This window comes from Aptenodytes forsteri, unplaced genomic scaffold (genome assembly GCF_000699145.1).
Source record: "Aptenodytes forsteri isolate BGI_AS27 unplaced genomic scaffold, ASM69914v1 Scaffold69, whole genome shotgun sequence".
NCBI classification, from domain to species: domain Eukaryota; kingdom Metazoa; phylum Chordata; class Aves; order Sphenisciformes; family Spheniscidae; genus Aptenodytes; species Aptenodytes forsteri.
The window spans coordinates 7,475,655-7,487,961 of record NW_008795885.1 but is presented as its reverse complement, the minus strand read 5'-3'; positions in this window follow the sequence as shown (position 1 = coordinate 7,487,961).

Sequence of the window (12,307 nt, the reverse complement as noted above, 5' to 3'; positions counted from 1 at the left end):
AGCCCCTGCTCGGGTTTACGTGGGGGACATGGCCAGCACAAAGCGCCTCCTTGGGGGGGATTTCCCAGGCAGATCCAGCCAGTTTCCATCCTACTGATCGACCTGCAGTGCATCACACACTCAACACCATGCCCAACGCGGGGAAGAGATTTTTTTTTTTTTCCAAGGTGCAAGGGTTTTTCCAAGGTTAGAAAGGCATTGCCATGACCATGGCATTGCCATAACCATTTGGTTAAACATTGGAACAGGCTGCCCAGGGAAGTGGTGGAGTCCCCATCCCTGGAGGTATTTAAAAGACGTGTAGATGAGGCGCTTAGGGACATGGTTTAGTGGGCATGGTGGTGTTGGGTCGATGGTTGGACTCGATGATCTTAGAGGTCTTTTTCAACCTTAATGATTCTATGATTCTATGATTCTATCAATGTGACCTACAATTTACCTGTGTATTGCTATTAGACCTAATGGAGACCTGCTAACAAGTTGCTATCCGCCATACTGTGTACCACTTGGATCCTCAACTTCCCAGAAATCACTTTTAAAGGAGAAAATGTGCAGAATGATTACTAGAGAAGTTTATTTTCCAACAGAGAATTGAAAGAAACAAGCTTGTTCTTGTGAAACTCTAGCAGAGTGAAGTGCTCCATGAAATAATAAGCAACCGTAAGAAGGACAAAAGGCCATAGAAAATTTTAGAACAAATGAGGAAACTGACCGTAATTAATTTTCTCTTAGAAGTAAGAAGGTTTTTAATCTTCAGTAGAGGAGAGTTTTGGAAGAAACTTCTAATGGATTTAGTGAATTCTAAAACTTTAGATGGAGCTTGCTCAAATTATGACTAGGATAAGGACATGAGAACTGATTAACTAGGAGGTCTTTTTCTGATCCAAAGTTCCTGTGAGGTGGGAACAGGAAACTGATGGTTAACTCATAAGAATATAATAAAATTCATACTGGAATACCTTGCAGAGAGACAAACAAGTATTTTAAAGAAAAAATTGCTAAATTTGTGGAAGGATTATACAATGTAGCATTCTTCTAACTTCACGGTATTGTATTTGATCAGCTACAGCTTCTGCAGTCTCACAAGTCGTAGTTCTCATGTTGCATGGTATCATGGTGTGTTACGTTTTTGATCAGTCATAAACCCACCATAGGGATGCTAGATAAGACCTGTGGGTTTGTTTAAGAAATAGAGTTGCATTTTAAAAAGTCTGAGAACTGCCATTCTCTGAATTGTGAAAGTGATTTTTTGCCATCAGATAAGGCAGATAAAGCAAAAAAATGCATATTTAAAACATTTTTTTTCAAGCATCTCAAAGCCATCCCCTCTCATTTAAAAGCCAAGTGGTGTACAGACCCACTCTCACCTTGTTAAAAAGATTATCTCCCAGAAACATGGCACAACATTTGGTTAGTACAATACTCCCTTTGACTCTACCAGCTATAAAATAAGATGCAAAGTAGATTAACTGGAATCCTTACAACACATTTTCCAGGCAGTTTTTCAGTGTTTGCTGAATTTTTTAGATGTCAGATTCTTCCACACTTTATTTCTGATACCTTGGCACTCTAAATAAAATCCTTCTCCTCTGTGGATTATTTTATCTCTACTGCAGTAGCTCTCTCCACATCATTTTCTGTTATTTGGCCTAGGTCAGAATTCACTCAAAGGAAGTTGTGAAAAAACAGTGCTACCTTTTTTAATAATGAATCTTCCTTTGTGTCTGCTTTTTTTTCCAGTGGAGAAAAGCCTTGGGTCTTGAATTTTTGTCTACTTTAAGATGCAATTAACACCTCTACCAAGTATATTTCCCTGTTTTGAAGAGGCATGTGGATTGGGATATGTTAGCACCCAGAGACAGTCATAATAGAGTAGAAATTAGCCTGCCTGCTTGGCTTCCAGAACCAGGAATTTAATACACTAGTTATCTTTTCTCTTGACTATCTTCATTGTTTCGTATTTCTAGTAAAATCTTAACTCCATTTAAGTTATGATGATGTGTTTGTTTTGGAAACAATGTAAAATCAGCATTTTGATTGTCTGTGTGTAGTTTTCTAGTTATTTATGTCAAAATGATGTGGCTTTGTTTCTTTTTGAACACATTTATTCTTTTGAAAGTCAACAAAGCAAACCTACAGCTATGTACTCTTCTGCTGTAGGATCTGAACTAGCTCAAGGTGTCCCTAAATTACATTGTGCCTCAGGGCAGTCATGTGCTTCTGCCAGCACAGCATTAACCTCTCTGCTTGTTTAGAGTCTCCTATCTATGTTAATTAAGGTAATGTAGCTCTTAATGTGCCCTGTGTCTAATTCTGCCACCAGTATGGGCCCAAAGAAGCAACATCAATTTTTCCCTGTTTTGAATATATGGCGAAGGAGACATTTTCTCGAATTATTATCTTTATTAAGACATTAGTAATGGATCTTCTATTCTTACTTTTGTGCCATTTTCATTCTTGGCAAGTCCAACCAACTTACCCAATGTGAAATACATTTAAGTGTATGCAGGTTTGTTTACTTGATTGGTGATATTAAAAGGGTTAAACTGAGATCCTACAATTAATTCCTGTAGTTATTCCCATCATTTCTTAAACCGTCTAATGAATACGCCTCAATGTGAAAACTCAAGGCATCTCCTGTTTTTATCTCAGTGCTGTAATCTTTTACTTCAAATCAAACCTTGCTTGTTTTCTGTAAACTTCGTGTTCTTTGACTTGTAAACATATTCAGAGCTAATGTGACAAATCCCTTAACACAGTCATTGATTTTTCACATAGTAAGTTCCGTGGATTGCTTTCTACCCTTGGAATCTAATGAGTAGATGAATAGAGAAGAACTAATTATTTCATTTCTTTTCAGAAATACTAGTTTCAGTGTTTTTTCTAGAACTGGGCAGTCTTTTCTGTTTTCTTTCTGCCTGGTTCCCAGTTTGAACAAAAATAAATGAAATTTGATCTGCCTCATAGTTTGTTTCAATAGCAAATACATGATCTCTAGTGGCAGGCAGTTAGTAATGATTTATGATGTAAAGTAAATTCTGCATATACAGAACAGGAACAGGTAAATCTGCAAAATTTCTCTCTTAAATGCTATGCTTACCATGATGGCAACTCCTTTTTTTTAGCAGTGAATTTGATCTATTTATAACATTCATACGGCAGGTGAAAATGCACACGCCCTCTGCGTTCATTCTGCTTCACTGACTTCATCCTCAGATCCCTTCTACTCAGCACTGGTGAGGCCACACCTGGACTGCTGTGTCCAGTTCTGGGCTCCCCAGTACAAGAGAGACATGGACGTACTGGAGAGAGTCCAGCAAAGGGCCACTAAGATGATGAAGGGACTAGAGCATCTCTCCTCTGAGGAAAGGCTGAGAGAGCTGCGACTGTTCAACCTGGAGAAGAGAAGGATCGGGGGCGGGGGGGATGTCTTATCGATGTACAAAAATACCTGAAGGGAGGGTGCAAAGAGGACAGAGCCAGGCTCTTTTCAGTGGTGCCCAGTGACAGGGCCAGAGGCAATGGGCACAAACTGAGACTGAACATCAGGAAACACTTTTCACTGTGACCGTGACTGAGCACGGGCACAGGTCGCCCAGAGAGGTTGTGGAGTCTCCATCCTTGGACATATTCAAAAGCCTGCTGGATATGGTCTTGGGCACCTGGCTGTAGGTGGTGCTTGAGCAGGCAGTTAGACCAGATGAATTCCAGAGGTCCCTGCCAACCTCGGCCACTCTGTGATTCTGTGATCTGTCACAAAAAAGATTTCAGCAGCACAAAAAAATGCCCTTTTTGGGGTGGGATGGTATAATTCTCTTGTGTCACAGTTTTAGTTACTATTGACTTTGCCTCTTTACTAACAGAGAACACTGCTATGAATGTGCATCTAGAATGAGATTATATCAAGTCTCTCCATTTGGGCTTTTAAAAAAATGCCTGAAAGGAATGTGCACAGAAACTTGCAAGTATGTTAGAGACACCACTGCAAAAGAAGTCCAATCAATATTAAAGCTGTAGTCCTGTATAGTTAACGTTTCAAAAATAGGTGACGAAATCATGAGATTGTTAGATTTGGGCAGTTTTATTGCAATACTTGATGTCTCCTGTCTTAAAAACTGACAGAAGAGATATCTGAATTGTCTCAGGAATCTCAGATTTTTCTGAGAAAAGGATGTTTCCAGTTTTGGAAAATCTGTTGTATTTTAAGGGATGGATCAATTGATATGACATTCTTTGCAATTCAAGGGATCAGGATTATATGGGTTTTGTAGTGATTTTGCAAACTATAGCCACACAGTGCATGAACAAAGCTCCTTAACAGCTAGATATTTCTCTGTAGATATCAGGTATACATTCAGATAAATATATAAATCCTGAATTTGTTGCTTTGATTTTCAGAAGTGTCTTAATGTCAAATATTTCAAACTGTTCTAGCCTTTTACAGGAAATTTTTTACCATTAAGTGTAATAAAGCTGAAATTATGCAAATCTGCTCTATGTTTTTATTGGTACAGCATAACTTGCCCAGGGTTTTTCAGGGATTTTCCCTCTTTCTAAACATATAAAGCTTCTGTTTGTTTAGGAGACTTAAGTCTGATTTCATTCACTAACTATTATCCTCCTGGCCAAAAGTAATGTTTCTGTGAATGATTCTTGGAGAGGTTCTTTTTTAGTTCATGTGCTTAGTCATGACAATCATATACGTCAAATATAAAAGCTGGAAAGTATTAATAAGTATTACAAAATAGAGAATTTGAACATGAAAATTGTTAAGTTGATGAACTCCCTGGAATATCTCTATCAAAAAAAAAATATATTAACAAATTGAGCTTTAAAAAATTGCTTCCACAGACAAAATTCTAAAAATTAAGCTTTCCAGTTGATGATTGCCTTTTATATTTCTCTTAACGTAGAAAAACAACAAAATACCAAAATTAACTTTAAAAAGCAAATATAAAAATTAAAAGCTGTAATTGCAAAAAAAAAAAAAAGAAATTGAAAACTCAGAGCCAATTGCACTGGGGTTCAGAGTCAATTGCACTGGAGTTTAAAATATTTTTAGCTGCAAATTAAGCAATTTTCCTGCTCAGCAGTCTACTGAATTATCAGGTTGATCAAGTAGATTTAATTCACAGGGTATATAAAAATAGATGTAAGGGAAAAAAACCCAAACCCTTTGTATGTTAGCTCTTACCAAATGTGGTAACCAAATTATGAAGTTAATCCATAACAGGATTTTTTTTGCAAAGATTCTCTAGTGATGAAGTGATTTATTTGACTGGAAAAGAAATGTTGATCTTCATTAAATGGTTTATTTTTAAGGAGAAGTTATAGAGAAAATGATCATTTTAGAGGTCCATAGCACAATAATTTAAATTACATTTTAGTTTATACATAGAATCGTAAAATAGGAATTGTTCAGGAGAAACCTTAATAATACATTTCCATTTCTTAAATTCTGATTGAGGGATTATATTTACCAGTTTTTAAAAGTTGCTTCATATACAGTTTAGTTTTGTACTAGATTTTTGTTTAGACTTTTGTAATAAGTAATGTAATGGAATAGGAAGATTTCCATTTTGCTACATGTAACTAAAATACCCCAGTCATCATTACCTATTTTACTGAAGGTGACCTGGTAGGGAAGCTGAAGCTCTGAGAAAACAGAAGTAAGACAAACTAATGGCCTTCCATCATCTGAATCACATTGATATTTTTATATCATACGCTAAGTTACTAAAGTAGGTGATGTTAAAGAAGCCTTGCAGAAAGAAAGGCTGCATTCAGCATAAGATTGAAAAAAAACCCCTTATACTAAATCTATTTAACAGCCAAACCGCAGTGACAGAAGAGCAATAGGGTGAAAAAGGATGAGAGGATTTCCAGCCATTAGTAAATCACTAAATACAGCAGGAGAGGGTATAGCATAGCCATCAGAAGTGGCAGGAGACATATCACCAACAGCAATGCATGGCAAGATTTTGACAGATCTAGGGGCACTTCATGTTGTCACCAGTTTATGGGATCCAAGTTAGAGTAGCTTGCTTGAATTCCCAATAGTTTGTTAAGCTCAATCTTCTTCTGGGCAAAACAAACACAGTCTTAGCAGTCTAATCAAGGAATTATTGTTAGTCCAATTACTATGGTTTTAACATTTATAGTTCAAGATGTATACAGTTAAAATGACATGCACAAACTTCTAGTGTCCACCCCTTTCTTTGGTGTTATATCCATACTTCCACAGACCCTCTGGGCCTCAAGATTGATGGCTTCAGTTTGGATTGTGGGGGAGAGTGTAGCAAGCCATTAGCATCCTGAGTCTCCAGGTGGGCCAAGTGAAGTCCGTACAAAGCCTGACAAGTCCTGAGGCCTGTCTCATCAGCCAGACACAAAGCCTGTGGCTTGTTGCAAGCAATGGCAGCCATATTTACTGGGCTAGAAGGCTGCTGTGTTCTTTTCACCTATGCAACTCAGAAAAGGATATTGTAAAGGGAGGTCCAGGAGAACAAGACAGCCTATGAACCTATCTACTACTAGTCAGCACCTCTCAACAGGTGAGGATCAGCTGAGGAATGAGCTAGGAGTCTGTTTCTGGTGTGCTCAGATTTCCCCATAAAAAGTCTGAATTCTCCAGGTGGAGACATCAGCACTGACACATTGAGGCTGTGAAACCTCAGGAGGCCTGAGGGAGCAATGGCACTAGATAGGACTGTTAAGGGGTAAAGTCGTTTGAGAGACCAGGTAACATAACTCTTAACCTTAGTAAAGTCAGGGAGCAGAAAGGGGCCAGTGGCTGCATAAGGGACAGGGAGCCGGGAGCAAAGGGCAACAACATGACCAGCAGGGCAGGGGTCGCCTCAACAGGCCTGGCAGCCTCCCTCTGCACCCTCCCCGGAGCCCCAAGCCCGTGGCTGTCGGTGGAGACCCCACATGAGGCTGGTCAGGACCTGTTAGTGCCCTGCCAGCCCTCAGACCTGAGATGCCTTAGGGTGCATCGCCGAAAGAAGGTCAATCTCTTGAGTGACGGTGGATGTCTTAAAAACACTGAGAGAACATCCCTAGTGCTTTCTGTTTGGCATCAGAAGCACAGGATGGACTTTTGTAACCTGGCTGAGGGACTGTCATAAGAAAAAGAATAGGGAAGGTAATAGAAGCTGTTACAGAGGGCAAGAAAGTGAGCAGTGACCGAGGCTTGGAGACAATATAGATACATCACTGTTAGACTCGTGGACGTGATGGAAGTACATTCATGATAGGTCTTGTCAGGGAGCAGCAGCACTTGCTGCTGTGTTAGGTCTGGGCAGCCAGGCACTGAGGGCAGCAGCAAAGCGGGCAGGGGGACCTGAGCTTGACGCAGCTCCCGGGGAAGCAGGGGAGCCCCCCACAAGGGTTCTCCCCAGCTCGTGCTCACACAGCTCTGCTCCCAGAGGCCTGATCCAGGGCAGCACATCTGCGCCATGTCAAATCTGGCATGAGCACAGGCAGGCAAACCTGGAGGAGAGATGGATGGGAGGAAAGAGGTTGGTGCACTGGAGACCCTGACTGATCTGATTAAGAAATAACTCACAAGTATTTGTTCAAATTTTCTTGTACTACATCATATTAAATAGCACCAGATGTGCATCTCTCCCACCTGTTATTTCTTTAGTTACTATTATGTGCTTTTCTTCTTTTGTTTCACACCATTGCGTAGACAGAAATGACAAACAGCTAAGGGGACACAATTTTTTAACTGTGTCTGTTTCAATGTCCCATTATTTTACCTCCAAGTATAAGCTATTAGCAATCTTAATTGAACCTTAGATAGTCTTTTAGTTGTTCCAAGCATGCAGCTCACACCCATGCAGATGCAGAAGGTTTAAGCAGTTGTTAAAATTCATTCTGACTTTAAAAATATTTCACAATACTAGATTGCTACCAAGAAGAAAGTGACGAACTGATTCCACTTAGAGCATATTCTCTTTGTAAGAGTGCTAGTCATCCGAGGGAAACTTTGAGGAGGAATTAAACAGAATGGAAAGCATTCTAAGTAAATGAAGACTGGCAAGTAATCCAAGAGATAAATGTCACAACCTGGGTGGAAGGGAAAGAAAACAAACTGAACTTGTTCAAATATAGCAGCTCAAACTACTTTATAGAGACAACACATCAGGAATTTTCTGGCGAATCTGGTGCCATCTTAACTTGTCCTTGCTATGATTCCATTATTTTTGCTACTGATGTTAGCTGTTGCAGTTACAACAAATGATGCTAACACATGCCCCAGCTGACATTTGGAACTGGTGTGACACCAAACATTTTTCACTAAACAATTATCTAACTCTTCACAAGCAAAGAATTTTAAATCAAATCCCGCTGCGAGATGTGTTCCCTTAGGGAGCTATGCATATAGCTTAATGCACCAGTTTCTGGGAAGAGCATTAAAGGCATATGAAAACCAGAGTATAACTATGATGTAACTGTGCATTTGAAATACGTATTTAAATGTGTAAATCCTAAAAGAGAAGTTTAAATTGCCCAGAAGAAGGGAAAAGGACGTTTTCAGGAAGGTTTTTAGGGTAGAATTACAAATGCTGATTCTCAATTCAAGGATGTCAGAAGTAGGTATCCCACTGACTGGAGTTATTTTAAAGACCTGAGGTAAGAATATACTCAGAATGAAAACCTGACACTGTTGAAGCTGAAGGTTATCCTGACATTTACATCATTGAGCAAGGATTTTTTTCCTTTGACTATCCTCATTTCATACACTTTATCCACTCTAATAACCACCTTGACATTAATGGGGCACCTGTGTGAGTAGGAACACTACAATGTGTATTCACCATCAAGAATGTACAAACTCTTAATGGCTGCAATATTCTTCCATAAATGTAGGTGAAACTGCTTAGGAAATACTTTTCAGAGGATGTAAAGGGACAATATCCATTGATATTAATAAATACCTGTGTGCCTCTAGTAGCAGATGATGTGGGTGAGGAATAAATTCATTATGTGGAAACAAGAAAGTAAGATAGTCCTAAAAATTTGGTAATTTTCAGGATTTGTTAGTTTAAGACAGTTAAAATATCTAATATAAAAATTATTTACCTTAAACCAGTTTCATTATCTAAATGTTTTTATGGGATGAAACAAAAAAAGGTGCTGGATATTTTTATGAAACTCTTTATGGCATTTATTTTTAAGGGGCAGCATTACTGTAAGCTGTGTTACATATGAAATCTTTTAAAATTCAGTTCATAAATACAGTCTGCCCAATTTATAAGCTATGTGGCAATATGTAAATTGTAATCTTACATATTTAATTGATTTAGCCATAAACATTCAGCTAAATCCACAGCAGTAAAACGAGCAATGCAGTGAATGTTTGAAATGTTCATGAGAAAGTAAGAACTGAAAACAGTAGTAGTTATGAAAAATAGACTTCTACCCAATCAGTTACCCTATGGGTTTACTACTAACATGTAGTCTGAGTAAAATTTGAAGGCATTGTTCACCCATGCATCACCCTGCATGTCAATGTTATTCCACAGAGACTCAGGCTCTCTTTCAGAACCAGATTAAGCATTCAAAAATTCTGGCTTTGACCTTCAGAAATAATCTGATCAGTCAAGTCTGTAGAACACGTCTCCTGCAAATAGCGAATGTGTATGTGGAGAGGATGAGGATGCAGAAGGGGAGAGAAAAAAAGCAGTTTTCAAGGAAGGTGTTATTTGTACCCCATCCCATACTTGTACTACTGTTAACTTTCTCAATTCATCCTTTATGTTGAGATGGTTGTGAAGACGAGTCCATCCACCTTTACCTGTTAAATACTTTAATTTTTCTATAAATATATATTATTGACATAATTCATATAACATTTTCCTGCGTAATATTTCACTCACTTTAATTCACTTTTATTTAATTTCTCCTTCAAGAAAGGAAAAATTATAAAAGCAGCTTTAGTTCAAATCTATATATCTGAATAAAAACTTTTCCAAAAATTTTTGTAACAGTAGATTTGGACTCCATGTTTTAAGTATTAAATTCAATTCAAATGTTGAAGCAATAAGCTTTTCTCTTTAATTAATTAAATACATGTCTATCACTTCACAATTCTGACATTTAAAAATCATTTGGAAGTGTGAGAAAGTCTGCTATTTTTCCATAATCCTATTTTTCTTAAAAAAAAACCAAAATTAAAATTAGATTCATGTTAATATTAAGAGTATAACATTTTAGGAAATATAACTTAGTAGCATGTCTCAAGCTGCCAATTTTCTATCTTTCTAAAATAGATAATAGCTGGATAATTTTCTAAGCTCCTGTTTCAAGTAATAAAACTGTTGTATGTCTAGCTATTTGAGATAGAAGAGCTGGTATAAAAATGTGACTCATATAAATTAATTTCAATTCAAATTTTGAAGCAATAAGCTTTTCTCTTTAATTAATTAAATACATGTCTATCACTTCACAATTCTGACATTTAAAAATCATTTGGAAGTGTGAGAAAGTCTGCTATTTTTCCATAATCCTATTTTTCTTAAAAAAAAAACAAAATTAAAATTAGATTCATGTTAATATTAAGAGTATAACATTTTAGGAAATATAACTTAGTAGCATGTCTCAAGCTGCCAATTTTCTATCTTTCTAAAATAGATAATAGCTGGATAATTTTCTAAGCTCCTGTTTCAAGTAATAAAACTGTTGTATGTCTAGCTATTTGAGATAGAAGAGCTGGTATAAAAATGTGACTCATATAAAGTAAAAGAACTAAAGAAACACACTGATTCTGAGAGACAACAGTGGCCGCATGAGGTCTCAAGTGTACAAAGTTAACTGGAATTTCACTTGGCCTTCCTGATGCTTGGAAGTTCAAGGAGAGGGCTCTAAATTGGACTGCTAAGATGAGAAAAAGAAAAAAAAAAAACAAAACAACCTTTTGCAGGGGTGTATTTTTCTTTCCACATTCTGTGTGATAGGATGAATCCAGATTTTGAAATAATTGGTTTATTTTGCTACTATTTTGTTTAGCTTTATATTCACAGATATTGGTGCACTCTGGAAATACCTATCTTGCTGCTACTGCTTTGGTGTTCATCTGCTTGCAAGCTAGGACTTGATTAGCCAGTTTAGTTGATTTAGACCACAAAATTTTTCTTAATAATGTATTTAGGAAAATGTTTATTTATTTCATAAAACAAATACTTTAGAATGCATGTTTCTCTTTTTCCCATCTTGTTTATTTAACAGTATTTGTTTTCAATAACAAAATTGAAAATGCAAGTTTCTCTTACAAAAAGGAGAAAGGGGTTCAATGCGTACAATATCTTTCAGTTACCTATTATTTGAATTTAATTTCTAGCTTTTAAAGGCCTAAGAACACCTTATGGCTAAAGGTGAATAATGCACTCAATTACAGCAGTGGTCATAAATTGAAAGCGCAGGCAACAGGTCTAGTCTGTGCTATGAGTCAGCAGGGCTTAGATCAGTATCTGTGTTTCAGCCAGCTGCAAAGCCATGCCCTGTTAAACTTCCAGCGGTGTGTTGAGAACTTGCCTGTGCCCCAAAAATCTGAGTCATGTGATCAACAGCAGAAACTGGCCTTTTCAGTGCATGTCTCTAGAGAAGATAACTTCACCACGACTTCGTAAAACTTGTGACAATGAGAAGGGATAGCAAGCGATGGTAGGTTGTCCAGCAGCTGCCAGAGACAGGGCAGTTTGGGAGTTCTAAGGCACAGGCTAAAGAGAAGCCTGAGCATGTTGCTGTATCAAGTCACTGGGGGACAACAAAGAGTTTGGTTGTTTGCTTATTGGTCAGTCAGGAGATTGGTATTGGCACTTAGGTTAAAAAAACTCAAAAAATTGCTGTTAATGGTATTAGAACATACCTTTAGTCCTCCATAAAGAAAAGGAATGTAACAAGCAATGGATGTGAGCAAATTTATGTATCTGTGGTCATATAAGTGAAGAGAGAACGGCATATTGTATTCTCATCCACATAACAAATGAATTTTGTTTGGACATAAAGGAATGAAATTTATTCTTTCTCAGCTTTGACATTTATGTTTTCAGAATAAGTAAATATTATTGAGAATTTGGTGAACTGCCAAAATGCCAAAAATTTAAAGCAATCTGTGCAATGGCTAAAAGTTCCAACAATGTTCGTGGCTCCAGCTTCAGCAAGTATTGCAGCTCCTTTTTAGAACATCAGGGTCTGCTGGACACTGTGATATTATTGTATTGTGGTATTATGGTAATTCCTTCATTATTATGTTTCACGCTTGGTGCCTACAATAAAATCAGTCATATTTTGCTGTCCT